The sequence below is a fragment of the Aotus nancymaae genome, unplaced genomic scaffold (assembly GCF_030222135.1).
Source record: "Aotus nancymaae isolate 86718 unplaced genomic scaffold, 86718_ANA_hifiasm-v0.15.2.pri h1tg000028l, whole genome shotgun sequence".
Classification (NCBI taxonomy): domain Eukaryota; kingdom Metazoa; phylum Chordata; class Mammalia; order Primates; family Aotidae; genus Aotus; species Aotus nancymaae.
Window position 1 is genome coordinate 4,923,241 of NW_026988441.1, and position 20,074 is coordinate 4,943,314.

The following is a 20,074-nucleotide window of genomic DNA, read 5'->3' on the forward strand; positions in this document are numbered from 1 at the left end:
CCCTTTTTCTCCTAGTCTTCTTTCCTCCACTCTCTTCCCTCTTCCTTCCTTCTTCCCTTCCCCTTCCCTCCCTCTCCCATCCTCTCCGGTTCTTCCCCCCTCTTTCCTTCCTCCCTCTCCTCGCGGTCCTCCCTCCCCTCCCTCTCTCCCCCCTCCGCTCCTCCCGGGCCTCCCTCCCGCTCCCTCCCTCCGCCCGCCCGCTCCCACCATCATCAGTATTCCGCTCCCGTCTCCGCCGCTCTCGGCTGCTCTCGGTCGCTGCCGCACCGTCCGAGGCGGGGGCCGGGGCCGGGGCCGGGGCCTGGGGGGGGGTGGGGTGGGGGGAGAGCGGCGCCGGCGGGCCCGAGGAGGGAGGAAGGAAGGAAGGAAGGCTGGAAGGAAGGAAGCCAGGAAAGAAAGAAGGAAAGAAAGGAAGGCAAGAAGGAAGGCGGGCGGCGGGCGAGGACGCCGGGCCGGACGGCGGGCGGGCGCGAGGCGAGGAGGCAGAGCGGCCCCCCAAGCCCCGCCGCCGCCGCTGCGGAAGCCCCCTCCCCACCCAGGAGCCGGGGAGGGGGGAGAGCGCGAGAGAGGCTCCCGGCCCGGCCGCAGCCCCGCCCCCCACGCCTCCCGCAGCGGGCCTCGCACCCCAAATTCCTGAGCCTCATTGGGGGGGGTCCTCCCCCCACGGGCCGGGCATGTTGCCCCCCGGAAGGAGTCCCTCTCCTCGCTGTGAGTAGCCACTGAGGGGCACGGGTCAGGGGCGGGGGCCGGAGGCGGAACCGCGGGGGGTAGGTGGGGGGCATTCGCTAATTGGGGGACAGTGGTCTTAGGCCTTCTCCGGGTTGGGGTGGGGGATGGCAGAGGACAAGGGGCGGGGCCTGACCGAGGCAGAAGCCGGTGGGGGAGGCGGCTGGGTGGGGGTTCTCCGGGCCGGGCGAGTTCTGTGCTGGGGGGGTCGCCGCTGCCTGGGGACAGGTTGTGGGGGGTGCGTCCGGCGGTCGCTGCGTATCCAGCTGTGGGGTTGAGGAAGTAGACTTAGGGTGGGGGCCTCGCCGGGCGTAGGTCCGGGCCCCCCTTTCTGGGGCGGGAGTCCAGGTTCTTCCTCTCCCCATGGCCCCTCCCACTCTCCACACCGCTGCTGCTTGGGGTGGGGGGGGCACGCCAGTGATGGGGAGGGGGGAGAGGCGGGCACGGGGTTTCCTTGGTGACCGCGCCTGGCAAGAGCGGTTGCCGTGGCAACCGGGGAGAACCGGGGAGTTTGGGAAGTGAAAATGGGAAAGACGGAGGGGGTGATTGGGGAGTGAGACAACCCCCTCCCCAGTCTTCAGCCCTTCTGCTTCTGGGGTCACCCCACCTCTCCCGGTGGGAGACTCAGACCCCTACCCCTCCCTCTCCCCAAGACCCCCGTTCCTTGACCCCACTCGGCTTTGGGGCCTTGTATCCTTGGGCACGTGTCTGTCCAGGACCACTGCCTCTCCCACCTCACTCCGCCCTCCCCTCCTGGAAGCCTCCCCTCCTGCGGACCCCCGCCCCCCATTTGCTGCCTCATCCCCAGGCTTCCGACCCTCACACCTGCTCTTCTAGGATCTTCTAAGGCACAACACCTGCCCCTCAGGATCCTCTCACCCCCATCCCGGACCCTCCCCCAGATATCCCTCACCAGACCCTCTGTCCAGGAGATCCCCCCCTTCAGCTGCCCTCTCCTCCCGCTCTCCTCCCGCTTCCTCCCCGCTTCTCTTCCTGCCTTGCACCCCAGCCTCTCCGTTTTCTCCCCAGCACCCCAGCTGCCTTCTCAGCCCAGCACTCTCTGAAACCTCCTCCTATGACCTTTCTTCACCCGAGACCCCCCATCCTGTCTCCTCACTCCATAGTACCCCCAATCTCAGACCCCCACAATCCTAGCTCTCTGCTTTTGGGAACCTCTCCTTCCAACTCACCATCAATCCCGGGGCCCGGGCTCTCAAGGTTCCCCCCATCTCCATGCCCTGCCTCCCTGGCGTCCCATCCGGCCAGGGGCCCAGCCGGTCTCTCCCCAGGGCTCGAGTCCCCAGAGCCCAGGATGGCCTCTTGCCCACGCCCCACCCCTCCCCTCCTCTCTGCACCCCTATCTTCTTCCCCAGACCCCCTCACCTCTGCTCTCCTCCTGGGCGCCCTCCCCTCCTCCCTGCCCCCTCCCTGCAGCCGCTGGTGACTTTCTCTCGGGGTGGGGAATTCCCCTGGGGAGAGCCCAGCTGGGAAGGGGAGGGGGAAGGGAGCCTCGGGGCTGCCCCTCGGCCCCCTCCCCGCCCCCCTCTCCAGCTGGGAGCTGCAGTGGCGCCTCCGCAGCGCCCCATTGCTATGCGCCTCACATCCCAAGTCCCGGCCGCGCAGCCGCCAGACAGGAACTCAGGCTCCAGGCAGCTGGGAGTAGCCGGAGCCGGCTTCCCTCCTGGTCCAGGAGCCTAAAAACTCCCGCCCCCCACCCCCGGACCACGGCCAGGACGGCCCCTCCCTCTTCCTGTAGCATCTTCTGCAGCCTCTGCCTTCTAACCTGCCTTTCTGCAGCCTCTACTTCCCCTTCCCACCTTCCTCCTCCGTCTCCTCTTCCTCCTCCTCCTCCTCCCCCTCCCCTCCTGCCTGGGGCTCCTCTCTTCCTGGCCACCCAATGGTCCAAATGCACACAGAGAAAAGAGGGACAGAGAGTGAAGCAGCGGAAAGGCAGGAGAGAGATCCAAGGAAGGGAAGGGTGGGAGCCAGGGAGGGAGGCCCAGAGCGAGAGAGGGGACCCAGCCTCTGAAACAGACACACAGACAATTAGGGCATCAGCACCCAGAGGTGTGGAGTTACTCACTTAATTTCCCAAAGAAAGAAAGAGTCGGGGAGCCAGGGACACACGCCACTCCCACCCAGAGAGCAGACACACGGGCGGGTGAGGCAGAGACGCAGGGAGCCACAGACTCAGGGAGGGTGGGACAGACCCACAGGATGCCTGCCGGGGCCAGCAGGAAGCCGGGGGACACTGGCCACCAGAGCGCTGGGGGATTAGAGGCCACTTCTGACTTGTCAGAGGGACCCCAAGTCAGTGACAGAGAGTGGGAGAGTGCAAGGAAGACACGGGGACATGGAGGCAGAGATGCCCTAGCTTGTACACACGCATACTTGCACACACAGTCATTCACTGGCAGCCAGAGACCCCATGTGCAACCACATTGGCCCAGCTGCGGATGCAGCCCCCACGCGCAGCAGGAGGTCAGGAGAAAGAGGGAGCAGTTCCCAGACCTGTAGTCTTGTGTCACACACAGTCCTTCGTACAGAGACCTGGAGGGAGAGACAAAGGTGGGAGCCCCTTGCCTCGTGGTCCTGTGGCCTCGTGGCCTCACGTGCGCAGAGAGACACACAGCGAAAGGCACGGAGGTGTGGGAAGGCTGCCAGGACACTGAGCACACACCGTTCTCCAGGTGCCACTAAGGCAGTCCCGGAGCTGCACACACGCCAGACCCAGTGCCAGCCTGGAGCGCGAGCACGTGTGCACTGCAGGGAGGGCCAGCCCCGTCCAGCTCCAGCAGTCACCCTTAATCCCACTCAGAGACAGCCCGGAGAGTGCTTCCCATGCCACCGGGCTGCTTAGGGACCTCCTCACCGTCCTAGAGGTCAGCAGAATTAAGACATCAGATATCACAGGGCGATGACATCTCTCTCACCAGCAGAGCCTGTGCACACAGGTGCCCTCACACACCGTCGGGGCCCATGTGGAGGTGCTGTGGGTTGAGGGTCGGGGGTGGCCGCTGAATCCTCAGTCCCTTCCGGAACCCTGGCCCTGCTTTCTTGCCAGGGTCCCCACCCCCTTGATCACCTGTCTTATCTGCTAAGACACCTGCTGGGTAGCTCACACCAGCTCCATCCTGTCTCCCTGTTTCATCCCTCCCCATCCCGTGCTCTCTGGCTGGGTGTCTGTCATGGGGTGTCACCTGGACCTCCTGTCTCTGTCAAGCTGTCTCACCCCTCCATCTCCCGTCGTCTTTCCTGGGACTGACCCTTTGCCCCCTGCTGGGCCTGGCCCAACCGTCGAGTCTCTGGACTCATCCATCACTCTTTCCCTCTCCCGCCCCATCTGCTGTGAAACCTGCCTCTATTTCTGTCTCTGCTCGACACCCGCTCTCAGTGCCTCTCTTCTTTGTCCCTCTGTATCACTCGCCCTCACCTCTGCCGCTGTTCCTGCCAGCCTGTCTGCCCCCTGCCTCCCTGGCTTCTTCCCCGCAGCTCCCTCTCCCCACATCCCTGAGACTCACTTACTCTAGGGTCCTCCCGGCGCCCAAGAGCATTATTTTCCTGGTGCTTTCGACATGTTTAATTTGTTACCAACATTTTTTAAATTAGAGATTTCTCATAAAAATCTAGACTGCCAGCTTTTGGAATCTTCCTCCCCCCTGGGTAACCATGGGCTGTGCTGAGGTGCCCAGGGCCACCACGCCCCACTCTCGCCTCTAACCAGTGCTGGGCAGGGAAGTTTGCAACCCCTGCTGTTTGCTCCTCCTCCTCTCTGCTCTGTCTCTTTGTGCACTGTCACCCTCTCCACTCTCCATCCCTTGGTTTTCCTGGCCAGGTCCTCTCTCTGGCTCCTGCATCATCCCCTCCATCAGCCCTAACTCCTAGCCTCACTTTGACTGGGCCCTGTTTCCATTTAAATGGCCTCTTTCCTGTGCCAAGGGCAGGAGAGTCCTATCCTTCTCTGGGAGAAGTAGTTCTTAAGGCTGCCAGGGCACCGAGGACATGCCCGTTCTCCAGGGCCAGGGTAGGCTGTGAAACTGCCAGCCCTCCCAGTGCTGGAGAGTCAGCGTTGCGTGAAGCCACCATGTCGCAGCCTGCACTTCTCAGCTGGCTGATGGCTAGGGTGGGCCACAGACCCCACACACACTCTTGTCCGCAGCATGTGGCATCACAGCCCGTAGGCAGGGGGTGGGCTTCCTCTCTGAGCTCCAGGCTGCACATGTGGTCCCAGAGCAGGCAGAGATGGAGGCTGCCTGCTATAGAGGACCTGGCGTGCAGACCCTGTTTCTGGAGGAGGAAGGCCTCACCTCCAGATAGGGGTGCAGAGGACAGCGCTCCCCTTCGAGCCTGCAGCGCTCAGGCCCAGCAGTGGCCCCTCCACCATCACCCTTGCTGGGTGTAGGGGCACATCATCCTGTCCTCCCTGGTGGGGTGTGGGAAACCTCGGTAACTCTGAGTTTCGGGACCCTCTCTCCCCACTGAGGAGAACGCCCCTTTCCTTCCAGTCCCAGTTACTGAGAATGGGCTGGCTCTGCTAGACAGGGGGTGGCAGGAGAGTAAGAAGAGAGGCAGGATGCCCCTTGTTGCCAGGAAACCCACGCTCAACTGTTATCACGGCAGGCAGAGGTGGAGGGGCTGCCTCCGAGGCCCACGAGATGGGCTGGTGGGGGGCAGGCCGCTGGGGAGCAGGCAGGAGCCCACAGGGGACTGCCGGTTCCCAGGAGGGCATCTGAGAGTGAGGATGGGGGTATCTGGTCATATCTGGGATCCTAGTGAGAAGTTGAAGAGTGAGTGTAAGACCAAGACAGAGACAGGCTGGGCAGAGTGAGTGTAAGACCTAGACAGAGACAGGCCGGGCGGAGTGAGTGTAAGACCTAGACAGAGACAGGCCGGGCGGAGTGAGTGTAAGACCTAGACAGAGACAGGCCGGGCGGAGTGAGTGTAAGACCTAGACAGAGACAGGCCGGGCGGAGTGAGTGTAAGACCTAGACAGAGACAGGCCGGGCGGAGTGAGTGTAAGACCTAGACAGAGACAGGCCGGGCGGAGTGAGTGTAAGACCTAGACAGAGACAGGCCGGGCGGAGTGAGTATAAGACCTAGACAGAGACAGGCCAGGCAGAGTAAGTATCAGACCTAGATAGAGACAGGCCGGGTGAAATGAGTGTAAGACCTAGACAGAGACGGGCCGGGCGGAGTGAGTGTAAGACCTAGACAGAGACAGGCCGGGCGGAGTGAGTGTAAGACCTAGACAGAGACAGGCCGAGCCGAGTGAGTATAAGACCTAGACAGAGACAGGCCAGGCAGAGTAAGTATCAGACCTAGATAGAGACAGGCCGGGTGAAATGAGTGTAAGACCTAGACAGAGACGGGCCGGGCGGAGTGAGTGTAAGACCTAGACAGAGACGGGCCGGGCGGAGTGAGTGTAAGACCTAGACAGAGACGGGCCGGGAGGAGTGAGTGTAAGACCTAGACAGAGACGGGCCGGGCGGAGTGAGTGTAAGACCTAGACAGAGACGGGCCGGGCGGAGTGAGTGTAAGACCTAGACAGAGACGGGCCGGGCGGAGTGAGTGTAAGACCTAGACAGAGACAGGCCAGGCAGAGTAAGTATCAGACCTAGACAGAGACAGGCCGGGTGAAATGAGTGTAAGAGCTAGACAGAGACAGGCCGGGCGGAGTGAGTGTAAGACCTAGACAGAGACAGGCCGAGCTGAGTGAGTATAAGACCTAGACAGAGACAGGCCGAGCCGAGTGAGTATAAGACCTAGACAGAGACAGGCCGAGCTGAGTGAGTATAAGACCTAGACAGAGACAGGCCGAGCCGAGTGAGTATAAGACCTAGACAGAGACAGGCCGGGCGGAGTGAGTGTAAGACCTAGACAGAGACAGGCCGGGCGGAGTGAGTGTAAGACCTAGACAGAGACAGGCCGAGCCGAGTGAGTATAAGACCTAGACAGAGACAGGCCGGGCGGAGTGAGTGTAAGACCTAGACAGAGACAGGCCGAGCCGAGTGAGTGTAAGACCTAGACAGAGACAGGCCGGGCGGAGTGAGTGTAAGACCTAGACAGAGACGGGCCGGGCCGGGCGGAGTGAGTGTAAGACCTAGACAGAGACGGGCCGGGCGGAGTGAGTGTAAGACCTAGACAGAGACAGGCCGGGCCGGGCGGAGTGAGTGTAAGACCTAGACAGAGACAGGCCGGGCGGAGTGAGTGTAAGACCTAGACAGAGACAGGCTGAGCCGAGTGAGTGTAAGACCTAGACAGAGACGGGCCGGGCCGGGCGGAGTGAGTGTAAGACCTAGACAGAGACAGGCCGGGCGGAGTGAGTGTAAGACCTAGACAGAGACAGGCCGGGCCGGGCGGAGTGAGTGTAAGACCTAGACAGAGACAGGCCGGGCGGAGTGAGTGTAAGACCTAGACAGAGACAGGCTGAGCCGAGTGAGTATAAGACCTAGACAGAGACAGGCTGAGCCGAGTGAGTATAAGACCTAGACAGAGACAGGCCGGGTGAAATGAGTGTAAGACCTAGACAGAGACAGGCCGGGCGGAGTGAGTGTAAGACCTAGACAGAGACAGGCCGAGCCGAGTGAGTATAAGACCTAGACAGAGACAGGCCGGGCGGAGTGAGTGTAAGACCTAGACAGAGACAGGCCGGGCCGGGCGGAGTGAGTGTAAGACCTAGACAGAGACAGGCCGGGCCGGGCGGAGTGAGTGTAAGACCTAGGCAGAGACGGGCCGGGCCGAGTGAGTGTAAGACCTAGGCAGAGACGGGCCGGGCCGAGTGAGTGTAAGACCAAGACAGAGACGGGCCGGGCGGAGTGAGTGTAAGACCTAGACAGAGACAGGCCGGGCGGAGTGAGTGTAAGACCTAGACAGAGACAGGCCGAGCCGAGTGAGTATAAGACCTAGACAGAGACAGGCCGGGCGGAGTGAGTGTAAGACCTAGACAGAGACAGGCCGAGCCGAGTGAGTGTAAGACCTAGACAGAGACAGGCCGGGCGGAGTGAGTGTAAGACCTAGACAGAGACGGGCCGGGCCGGGCGGAGTGAGTGTAAGACCTAGACAGAGACGGGCCGGGCGGAGTGAGTGTAAGACCTAGACAGAGACAGGCCGGGCCGGGCGGAGTGAGTGTAAGACCTAGACAGAGACAGGCCGGGCGGAGTGAGTGTAAGACCTAGACAGAGACAGGCTGAGCCGAGTGAGTGTAAGACCTAGACAGAGACGGGCCGGGCCGGGCGGAGTGAGTGTAAGACCTAGACAGAGACAGGCCGGGCGGAGTGAGTGTAAGACCTAGACAGAGACAGGCCGGGCCGGGCGGAGTGAGTGTAAGACCTAGACAGAGACAGGCCGGGCGGAGTGAGTGTAAGACCTAGACAGAGACAGGCTGAGCCGAGTGAGTATAAGACCTAGACAGAGACAGGCTGAGCCGAGTGAGTATAAGACCTAGACAGAGACAGGCCGGGTGAAATGAGTGTAAGACCTAGACAGAGACAGGCCGGGCGGAGTGAGTGTAAGACCTAGACAGAGACAGGCCGAGCCGAGTGAGTATAAGACCTAGACAGAGACAGGCCGGGCGGAGTGAGTGTAAGACCTAGACAGAGACAGGCCGGGCCGGGCGGAGTGAGTGTAAGACCTAGACAGAGACAGGCCGGGCCGGGCGGAGTGAGTGTAAGACCTAGGCAGAGACGGGCCGGGCCGAGTGAGTGTAAGACCTAGGCAGAGACGGGCCGGGCCGAGTGAGTGTAAGACCAAGACAGAGACGGGCCGGGCGGAGTGAGTGTAAGACCTAGACAGAGACAGGCCAGGCGGAGTGAGTGTAAGACCTAGACAGAGACGGGCCGGGCCGAGTGAGTATAAGACCTAGACAGAGACAGGCCAGGCAGAGTAAGTATCAGACCTAGATAGAGACAGGCCGGGTGAAATGAGTGTAAGACCTAGACAGAGACAGGCCGGGCAGAGTGAGTATCAGACCTAGACAGAGACAGGCCAGGCGGAGTGAGTATCAGACCTCGACAGAGACAGGCTGAGCCTACTGAGTATAAGACCTAGACAGAGACAGGCCGGGCAGAGTGAGTGTAAGACCTAGACAGAGACCGGCTGAGCCAAGTGAGTATAAGACCTAGACAGAGACAGGCTGGGTGCGGTGGCTCACGCCTCTAATACCAGTACTTTGGGAGGCTCAGGAGGGTGGAGCACCTGAGGTCAGGAGTTCAAGACCAGCCTGGCCAACATGGTGAAACCCCGTCTCTACTGAAAATACAAAATTAGCCGGGCATGGTGGTGTGAGCCTGTAATGCCAGCTACTTGGGAGGCTGAGGCAGTAAAATCGCTTGAACCCGGGAAGTGGAAGTTGCAGTGAGCTGAGATCATGCCGTTGCACTCCAGCCTAGGTGACAAGAGCGAAACTCTGTCAAAAAAGAAAAAAAAAAAGTAGACGGAGAGGAGGAAGGGAGTGAGTGAGGCAGGGCAGTGGGCGGGGTCAGTCAGCCACTCCCAGGCTCACCATGCCCCTAGAAGCAGCACCGGCTGCGGAGTTAGCTCTTGTTCAAACAGTGTGACAAAGATCCGAAGGCAGTGTGGCCACAGCTCCACTGGAGAGGCCATCCCCAGGTGGTAAACGCAGAGGATACTGGCCTTCCCCTTGCCTGGAACTGTCTCATCCGGAGCCTGAGATGACCATGATTGCAGCTAACGGTGATTGACAGCATGCCACGCGCCGGGCTCGATGCTCAGCCTCTTATGTGGATTTTTCCCATGTATTCCTGTGGCAACCCTGCAGGGAGGCACAGTCATCATCCCTGGTTCGACAGATGGGGAAACTGAGGCCCAGAGGGGTGGGGCCGTTGCCCAGAATTATATACCTAGAAGTGGCAGAGCAGGGACTGCAAACCTGCATGTGGGCCATCCTGCAGGTTGCCTCTGCTTTACAGAGGGGGAAACTGAGGCCCAGAGGGGTGGGGCCGTTGCCCAGAATTATACACCTAGAAGTGGCAGAGCAGGGACTGCAAACCTGCATGTGGGCCATCCTGCAGGTTGCCTCTGCTTTACAGAGGGGGAAATTGAGGCCCAGAGAGGAGAATACAGTGGTCTCTTGGGCCATCCAAGTGGAAATTAGACTTTTTTTTTGTGGCAGGGTCTCGCTCTGTCGCCCAGGCTGGAGTGCAGTAGTGCGATCTTGGCTCACTGCAACTTCCGTCTCCCGGGTTCAAGCAGATCTCCTGCCTCAGCCTCCCAAGTAACTGGGACTACAGGCACACATCACTACACCTGGTTAATTATTTTATTTTATTTTATTTTATGATAGAGACAGGGTTTCACTGTATTGACCAGGCTGGTCTCAAACTCCTGACCTCAAGTGATTCACCTGCCTTGGCCTCCCAAAGTGCTGGGATTACAGGTGTGAGCCACCGCACCCGGCCATAAAATTAATAATCACAATAATTAGGTTGTTCATAACAATAGACCCGTAAAAGGTTAGACTTTTGTAGTTGGGGGAGGACAGGGTCTTGCTCCGTTACCCATGCTGAAGTGCAGTGGCACAATCACGGCTCACCGCAGCCTTGACCTCCTGGGCTTAAGCGATCCCCCCACCTCAGCCTCCTGAGTAGCTGGGATTACAGGTGTGCACCACCACACCCAGATGATTTGTGTATTTTTTGTAGAGAGGCAGATTCTCACTATGTTGCCCAGGCTGGTCTGGAACTCCTGAGCTCATGCGATCCTCTTGCCTTCGCTTCCCAAAGTGCTGGGATTACTGGCATGTGCCACCACGGCCAGCAAGATGAGACTTTTAAAGGCATCGGAGCTCCTGTAACTCAGGGGCCATCAGGTTCTCCGTCTTGTTTATGCCTCTAAACCACCAGAAAGGAAAAGGATTCTCCAAGTGGATTCTCACAGTAGAGAATCAGTCCTCACCAATGCGGGGATTGTAGGACCTTGTTTTGGGAAGGGCAAGGACCCCAGATAGGATTCCATGGGCCCCCACTCCTTGACAAATGAGTGGTTTCGATCCAGCCAGAAATGCCGGATTTACAATAGCAGAGGGGGATGGCCTGAGTCATAGAATGGGGAAATGGTTTGTTCTTCTGATCCGTAAGAATAAATAACTTTTTTTTTTTTTAAAGATGGAGTCTCACTCTATCACTCAGGTTGGAGTGCAGTGGTGTGATCTTGGCTCACTGCAACCTCCACCTCCCAGGTTCAAGCGATTCTTCTGTCTGAACCTCCCGAGTAGCTGGGATTACAGGCATGCACCACCTCGCCAGCTAATTTTTCATATTTGTGGTAGAGATGGGGTTTCACCATGTTGGCCAGGCTGATCTTGAACTCCTGACCTCAGGTGATCCGCCCAACTTGGTCTCCCAGAGTGCTAGGATTACAGGTGTGAGCCACTGCGCCCGACCAATAGTAAATCATAACTTTTAATGTAGCTGTCATTTAAGTGTCAAGCACTGCACATGGTCACCAGGAGCCCCAACAAACTATTCTTAGGTGTCATTATCTTCACAGACTGCAAGGCAGAGCCTGGGGTAGGGGACACAGGGAGAAAGTGGCCAGCCAGAGTTTAAACCCAGTTTTCCTCCACACCGACACTGTTTCCACCTCTCCATCCTTCCTTTTCACAGGACGATCCTGGAATAAGTTCATTGAGCATTTTCCTCCTATGCCGCAGGCATTTCCCTAAGCTCATCACAGAGAACAGACATTCTTCACCTAGAGATGAGCCGACCGAGGCCCTGAGGGGTGACGTTCCCTTTGCAAGGCTACATGGCTAGTGACTGTTGCAGCTGAGGTCCAAACCCTGGTCTAATTGATTCCAAGGCCCACTCTTGAGCCACACCCCTATACAGAGCTCGGGGAGAGAGGAGGGGGCATCATTCTTCATCCTGAAATGGCATATAGGAGTGAGATGGGCACTTAGAGACCCCTCAGCCCCTTGCTCTAAGACCAGCATCCCCTGGGAAACAGAATTACAGCCTCACCCTAGATACACCGATGCAGAATCTGCATGTTTTGGGTTATTATTATATATTTGTTTATTTTTGAGATGGAGTCTCTCTCTGTCACCCAGTTTGGAATTCAGTGGCATGATCGCAGCTCACTGCAACCTCTGTCTACTGGGTTCAAGTGATTCTCTTGCCTCAGATTCCCAAGTAGCTGGGGTTACAGGTGCATGCCATCATGCTCAGCTAGTTTTTTGTATTTTTAGTATAGACAGAGTTTCACTGTGTTAGCCAGGATGGTCTCAATCTCCTGACCTCATGATCTGCCTGCCTCAGCCTCCCATAGTGCTGGGATTACAGGCGTGAGCCACTGCGACTGGCCACAATCTGCCTCTTAACAAGATTCCCAGGCAGCTGGACACACATTCATGTCTGAGAAGCATTGCTCCAGTTCACATAGTTTTCAGCTTTTTATGACTTTTAGTATAGCACCCTTGTGTTGTAAACGAAGTAGCTATGCACAACCCTGTGAGAGAAAACAGCAACAGTGTCCTTCCTAGGAGGGCCCCCCTGTGGGTGGAGCCGGCTGGGGCCACACCCCTCCCACCTGCAGACTCACTCTCACACCCCACTGCCTGAGCCTTGACAACGAATACTGTTGTAAAAACCACCAATGCCACGCCAGATCCCAGTTTTCTTCCGGGCAAATTCAGTTCAGGAGTGTTAAACTGCTCCTTCCCAGCACAGAATCACAGTCCAGGGGCCTGGAAGTTCAGTTTCTTTTTCTTTTTCTCTCTCTTTCTCTCTCTCTTTTTTTTTTTTTTTTTGAGACAGTCTTGTTCTGTTGCCCAGGCTGGAGTACAATGGCACGGTCCCGGCTCACTGCAACCTCCACCGCCCGGGTTCAAGTGATTCTCCTTTCTCAGCCTCCTGAGTAGCTGGGATTACAGGTGCCTGCCACCATGCATGGCTAATTTTGTATTTTTAGTAGAGACGAGGTTTCACCGTGTTGATCAGGCTGGTCTCGAACTTCTGACCTCAGATGATCTGCCCGCCTCAGCCTCCCAAAGTGCTGGGATTACAGGCGTGAGACACCATGCCTGGCCCTCTTTTCTTTTTTTCCTTCCTTTTTTGGAAGTTCAGTTTGTATCTCAAAGCCTGCCCAAATCTGGCTCTCCATAGGTATGGCAGTGACCTCACCGTGCCTTAGCATGCCTTTCCGTAAAATGGGCTGCAGCAGCTCTCACCGTGGGCCCCTGGCAGGGACTCAATGAGCTCTTGCAGGCAGCTCCTGCAGCGCAGGCCTGGCACAGGCAACTGAGGCAGAGCTGGCCAGGCGCTTGGGCCTCACACTCAGTAATGTTCTGTTTCTCTGGCTGTGACCCTGGCTTCTGCGCGAGTCCTGTAAGAGCCCCGTGAGGTTGCTGGGCAAGAAGCAGACAGAGCAGCAAGCACTTCGGGGACTCAGGCAGAAGCAGCTCCAAGCAGGATCAGTGGTTAGAGCCACGCTGTCCCATCCAGTAACCACTACAGCCACCGCCACACGTGAGCACCGATGGTCACGTCAAGCCAAATGAGGAATTCAGCCCCTGTTCAAGCTTGACTCATGTCACATGCTCCGTAGCCTCATGTGGCCGGTGGCTGCCAATGTTGGGCAGCGTAGATAGAACATTTACATCATTGCAGAGTTCTATTGGATGGTGATGCATTGAAATGTTGAAATACAGCCGGGTGCTGTGGCTCACGCTTAGAATCCAGCACTTTGAGAGGCTGAGACGGGAGGATTATTTGAGCCTGGGCAACATGGCAAAAGCTCATCTCTACAAAAATAAAAAAAGAGTGGCCAGGCGTGGTGGCTCACACCTGTAATCCCAGCACTTTGGGAGGCTGAGGAGGGCAGATCACAAGGTCAAGAGATTGAGACCATCCTGGCCAACATGGTGAAACCCTGTCTCTACTAAAAATAAAAAAATTAGCTGGCTGTGGTGGTGCATGCCTGTGGTCCCAGCTACTTGGGAGGCTGAGACAGGAGAATCACTCGAACCTCAGGAAGTGGAGGCTGCAGTCAGCCGAGATCGCACCACTGCATTCCAGTCTGGTGACAGAGCGAGACTCCATCTCAGAAGAAAAAAAGAAAGAAATTAGCTGGGTGTAGTGGTGCACACCTGTAGTTGGCTACTCAGGAGGCTGAGGTGGGAGGATCATGTGTGCCCGGGAAGTCGAGGCTGTAGTGAGCTGAGATCACGCCACTTTCCTCCAGTAGAAATTTATATATATGTGTGTGTGCACATATCTGTGTATACAGTTGCCCCTTGGCCAACTTGGGGCCAGGGGCACCGGCCCCCTGTGCAGTTGAAAATCTGCATATAAATTTTGACTCCTCTAAAACGTAACTACTAATAGTGTGCCGTTGACTGGACACCCTACGTAAATGGTCAGTTAACACATTTTGTATGTTAAATGTATTCTATCCTGAATTCTTACAATAAAGTGAGCTAGAGAAAAGAAAATGCTATTAAGAAAATGCTGAGGAAGAGAAAGTACATTTACTATCCACTAAGTGGAGTGGATCATCGTAAAGGACTCCCCCTGATCATCTTCACATTGAATGGGCTGTGAGGAGGAGTCGGGGGAGTGGGGGGTTGTCTTGCTGTCTCAGGAGTAGCAGAGGCTGGAGAAAGTCCACGTATAAGTGGACCACACAATGCAAACCCCTGTCATTCCAGGGTCAACTGTAGTCCTCCATTGGCTGGGAAATAAATAGCCCACCTCAACCCTTCCCGGGTCCCCCCACCCCCAGCCCTCCCAGCCCTCCCAGCCCTCTGTCTTCTGGAACCTGCTGTTAATTCCCATTTCTCTGATGAGGAAACTGAGTGACGGCAGGGTATTGTTCCTAGCAGAAAACTGGCAGCACCAGGGGGTCGGAGCCCTGGTTTCTCCTTTACCCAGTGGCCAGCCAGGCTCCGAGTCCCACATCTCACTTGGTCACTTGCTGTGTGCCAGGCCCTACTTGGGCCCCCCACAGCCCCGTGCAGCGTCATCAGAGAGGGAGCAGCTCACTCACCCAAGGTCGCACAGCCGGGGACTGGACAGGAGCCAGGTGGGCGGTGTGTCCCCTGCTCTCCTGCGGCACTGTGGGTGTGACCAGAGTGAGGCGCCGCCTGTGAGTGGAGACTGGGGCTGGGGGCATATGGCAGGGACCTTTGCATTCTCTTCTCCCCCTAACAGCTTTCCGCCCCGCCGTCCTCTTCTGGCTTTCGGAATTTGACCCCAGATCTATAAGAAGGGCCTGGCTCCTCCCTCTCCCTCACCTCCTACACCGCCCCCAGGTTCTGCCACTTTTACAAATTTGCTTTATCTGTTCACTCTTTCCTTCCTCTCCATCTCTGTGGCTCCAGCCACGGCCTCATCCTCTACCCCCGGATCCTTGGCCCGGCTCCTCCCTGGCCTCCAGCCGCCTCGCTCCAGTCCACTCAGAGGGGCCCTTCATCCCCCAGAGCTGAGCCTGCCCCTCGGTTGTGACAGCCCGGTGTGGGAGGAAGGAGGCCCCCCGGCCCATCGTCACGGCCTCTGTAACAGCTCGGCATCCCCTCCTTCCCTCGTGGACGTTCCGGGGGCCCACCCCGTCACTTAGGAGGCTTACCCCCACCCCACACCTGCCTCCCTAGAAACAAGGCTCTTTGCATCGGGTGCCAGCAGAGGACCTGCCGGTAGGGGGCGCTGGCTCGCTCCTTCCTGCCGCAAATGCTGAGGCTTGGAGGGGCCAGCACGGTAGCAGGCCCTGGGGATGCAGCCCTCAACACCCCGGCAAAGCCCTCAGGATCTCCCCTCCTAGCAGGAAGCCAGGCAATGAATGCAGGAACAAATCACCGAGCATCAGGTGCTGGGTGGCTGTGACACGAGCTGTGAAGAAGTGCAAGGGATAGGGATGGTAGGGGGAGCTCAAAGAAGACGTCCTGGAGGTGTCTTGGGAACGCAGCGCCTCCCTGACCCCAGGAAGAGCACCCCTGGCCGGCAGACGGCACAGAAAAGGCCCCTCGGGGGAAAGGGGCTTGGTGTGGGTGGGAGGAGCCTGGGTGGGAGGTGCCTCGTGGGTGGGAGGAGCCTGGGTGGGAGGTGCCTGTGGGTGGGTGGAGCCTGGGTGGGAGGTGCCTCGTGAATGGGAGGAGCCTGGGTGGGAGGTGCCTGGTAGGTGGAGCCTGAGTGGGAGGTGCCTGGTGGGTGGGTGGGTGGAGCCTGGGTGGGAGGTGCCTCGTGGGTGGGAGGAGCCTGGGTGGGAGGTGCCTGGTCAGTGGGTGGAGCCTGGGTGGGAGGCGCCTTGTGGGTGGGAGGAGCCTGGGTGGGAGGTGCCTGGTGGGTGGAGTCTGGGTGGGAGATGCCTGGTGGGTGGGTGGAGCCTGGGTGGGAGGTGCCTCGTGGATGGGAGGAGCCTGGGTGGGTGGAGCCTGGGTGGGAGGTGCCTCGTGGGTGGGAGGAGCCTGGGGGAGGCCGAAGTGGCTGCAAGGGAAATAACAGCCACCCGTCCAAACAAGTCTCCACCCCTCCTCCTCCCACGGCACCTCACCCCCACCCCAACTCCACCCCCACTTCACCGGCCCGTTGGTCCTCTTCAGCAGCTCCTAGGGGACCTGGACTGCCTTTTCCCTAAGGTTTTTCTACCTCAAAACTTAGGGGCCTGACAATTTTTGGGACTGTGGGGCTGCTTTTATTTCAAAGCATTCAGTACATGGATTGGCTCAGAGAAACACACGCAGGAAGTCTCATCCATCCTTGACCCCCACGCTGCCTGTCGCCTCCCCCTGAACTCAGGTCTCTCCCACAGGACCAGAAACTTCTTTCAGGGACAGAAGTGCCCATCCCTCCCCGGGTTTGATGCCCCTCCACCCCCTGGGCTCCAGGTTCCACTCCCGCCCCAGCCCCTCCTCACAGTCGGGAAGTTCTTCTCTAGCTCTAACCTCCATGCTGTTTGCTGCAATGGTAGTCAATTTCCTATCTTCCCTCTGGCCTTCTGAATTTACCCCCGAAAAAACTGAGTGTGCCTGACAGGAACGCTCCCTGCCTCCCATTTCTCCTCACCCCGCCTCCCCTGGGTCCCCGAGTTTCCGATCTGCCATCTGCCTGAATCCTCCCAGGCACAGTGCCCGAGATCTCGCAGAGCTGGGACTGGGGAGGATGGTGAAGCCGGTGAAGACTCAGCCTCACACCTCGAGTGCCCGGGCCCTCCCAGCCTCTGCTTCTCCTGGATCTCAGCTCCATCCTGTCCTGCCCCTCTCATGCCCCCTTGTATGCCTGTGACTCTGCCAGTCTCTGCTCCTCTTCTCCTCTTTGGGGGCCATCTGTGTCTGCATCTCTGGTTCGTTCCTTGTACCAGGTTGGGAAGAACAGGTGTACCTTTGTGATGGGTCCTCTCCCGGGGCACCTGGGGTGGAAGACGCAGCCATGGTGACCTGGCCAGGTTCTGGGCTTGGGGTTCCAATCTGGCCGTGCTGCTTGAGGGCTGTGTAACCTTTGGCAAGTGCCGCCTCCCTCTGAATCTGCTTCTGCATCTGTAAAATGGGCACAAGAACCATCCCTCCCTCCCAGGGCCATGGGGAGAAGCCAGCGGCTTGAGGAGTGGATAGCATGGCACCCACATGTAATCAGTACTCCCCATCACTACTAGGGGTACATGGGGGCAGGGGACAGGCCATGGAGTTTCCACTAGCAGGGCGTGAAGCCGTGGTGGGGTGTCAGGCGTGCCGTGTCCTGTGCAGTGCGGGTGACTGCAGGAGAGGAGGAAGGACGGCTGTTCAGCATGCCTGCGGCCTCGCCTGTACCCGCCCCGCACACAGGCAACCTCCATGGGAATTGTTGCTGTCATCAGGCCAATCTTGGGGGTCTTTGGGGCCCCTGGACTCTGGTGAGGCTGACCTGGGAGGAGCCACTTCCTAGCTGTGTGTTTTGCCTTCGGCAACTGACAGTACCTCTGTGTGCCTCAGCTTTCCTAGAGGTGAAATGGGTGTAATAGCGCCCTTCTCTCAGAGGGCTGATGGGCAAACTGTGGGGCTTAATACAAGTAAAGCTCCCAGGACGGTGCCTGTCCGTGCCAGGTGTGTGTTGGACATTACCACCTTTGGTGGTATCGTTATTCACTGAGTTCGCACGAGTCAGATGCGTGCGTCATGCCTGGCTGTGGGAATGAGGTTAGCCGGCATTCCTGTTATCCAGGTCAGAGAGCTCTATCTGGGGACAGCTGGGGCCAGGTGCCCCCTCGGTGTGTGGCTGTATCCAGGAGTGTATCTCACACAAGTGGGTATCTAAGGCTTGGGCAAAGTGGTAGCTTTCCTCTGGGTGCATGGAGCTGTGCTGGGGACCTCCTGTTGGAACCTGAGGTGTAGTATCTAGGACTTAGCCATCCAGGTGGTGCTGGGGCATGGAGGGTGACCTGGGACACTGGTGTCCAGCTGACAACAGCTGCATCACGGCATGTAGATGTGCTTCCTCAGCCAGGCGTGGTGGCTCCTGTCTGTCATCCCAGCACTTTGGGAGGCCGAGGCAGTTGGATCACTGGAGGTCAGGAGTTCGAGACCAGCCTGGCCAACACGGTGAAACCCCATCTCTACAAAACATACAAAAACTAGCCAGGCCCGGTGGTGTGCACCCATAATCCCAGCACCTTATGAGGCCAAGGCAGGCAGATCACTGAAGGTCAGGAGTTCAAAACCAGACTGGCCCACATGGTGAAACCCCGTCTCTACTAAAAAATACAAAAATTGGCCAGGCGTGGTGGTGGGCGCCTGGACTCCCAGCTACTCAGGAGGCTGAGGCAGGGGAATTGCTTGAACCCAGGAGGCAGAGGTTGCAGTGAGCTGAGATTGTGCCACTGCACTCCAGCCTGGGCAACAGAGTGAGACTCTGTCTCCAAAAAAAAAGCTGTGCTGCCTCTGCCAGCAGCCCTCCTAGGTTGGAAGGGGAGCTGGGGACCGAGAGTGTCCAGGGCTGGGAGCCTGAATGTGCAGCTATTGCAGTGTGACCTGGGCTGAGTGGGGGTGTTGTGTGAGCGTGGGAGGAAATAGACCCCCAGCGATGATAACGTACCCATCCATCCTGCACCCAGTGTTCGGTGAGCAACTGCCATGTGCCCGGCACTGTCGTGGGTCCTGGGAATCAGTCACAGTGATTGGCCTTGGGAAACTCACATTCAAGCGCACGGGCATATAAAAGCTCAGACGCTGATAAATGTCACGGAGAAACATAAGACAGAGAAGGTTCTGGAGGGGGTGATGGGGTTGCTGTCTGATGCGGGGCGGTCAGGACAGTCTCACTGAGAAGGTAACATCGGAGCACAGACCTGATAGAGAACAGGGCGAGAGCCTGCGGATCACCGGCGAAGAGGCTTCAGGCAGAGGGAAGAGCAGGTGCAAAGGCCCTGGGGCTGAGGTGTGCACGGCCTGTTCTGGAAACAGAGTAGCAGGGGGAGGAGGGAGGCAATGAGGTCAGAGATGGAGCTGGGCTGGGGAGTGGGGACCTGAAAACCGAGGTGAAGTCCTCACCTCTGCTCTGAGTGGGACAGGAGCCATGGGGGACTGTGGAGCAGAGGCAGGGCAGGGTCTGTGGTGTGTTGACAGGGTCTCTCTCACTGCCTGCTGCCCGTGGGGAATGGACAGGGAGTGGGGGTGAGGGTAGAAGTGGGGAGATCGGGGGAGGACCCGGGAGAGGGGGATGGGAGCCAGGCCAGGGAAGTACCTTGGGGGTGGAGAGAAAGATCCTCTGATTCCAGGGTCTGATTCCGCATGTGTTGTGAAGACAGAACCCTTTACCGAGGATTTGGCGATTTAATCCCCCCAGCGGCCCTAGAAGGCAGAGACTCTCAGTATCCCTGTTTCACAGCAGAGGGAACTGCAGCCACTGGTCCGAGGGTACCCGGGAAGTGGCGGCAGAGTCAGGACTCCAACCCAGGCCTCACAGCGCTCAGCAGCGTGCACCACTCTCGGGATGTGCCGTTTGTGGCCCTTGGGGGTCCTGGGCCAGTGTCTGGCACATAGCAGGGACTGGGTAGACATTTGTTGGCTGGACGGACGGATGGACAGATGGATGGGTTGATGGATGGATGGGTGGACAGATGGATAGATGGACGGATGGTGGACGAGTGGATGGGTGGATACATCGAATGAATGAAGGTGGCTGCCCTGACGATTTTGCAGAAGTGTGTCTGGGTGAGGATCTGGCTAAGGTCCAAAGAAGAGGGGTGCCTCTGGGGGTGGGAGTCTTTGTGGCATGAAGAGGGGCTGGCCCTGAGCTGCGGGACGGGGTGAGGGTGCTGTTATATCAGGTGTGGGGGTTGGAGTAAAGACTGCGTGGCGTGGTGGGGGTTCGAGGGAGTTCCTGGGGTATGGGGCGTCTGCGGGAAAACCCTGGGCAAGATTGTG

At 58.3% G+C, this 20,074-nt stretch overlaps 1 protein-coding gene across 1 annotated transcript in view; it reads left to right on the top strand.

The window, feature by feature from the left end:
* The first annotated feature begins 214 nt into the window (after positions 1-214).
* The window catches only part of LRRC4B (leucine rich repeat containing 4B), a 52,581-nt gene continuing 32,721 nt past the window's right edge, over positions 215-20,074 (top strand). Inside the window, exon 1 of the mRNA XM_012461425.2 lies at positions 215-708. The gene's annotated coding sequence lies outside the window, so the exon portion shown is untranslated. The remainder of the gene's footprint in view (positions 709-20,074) is intronic.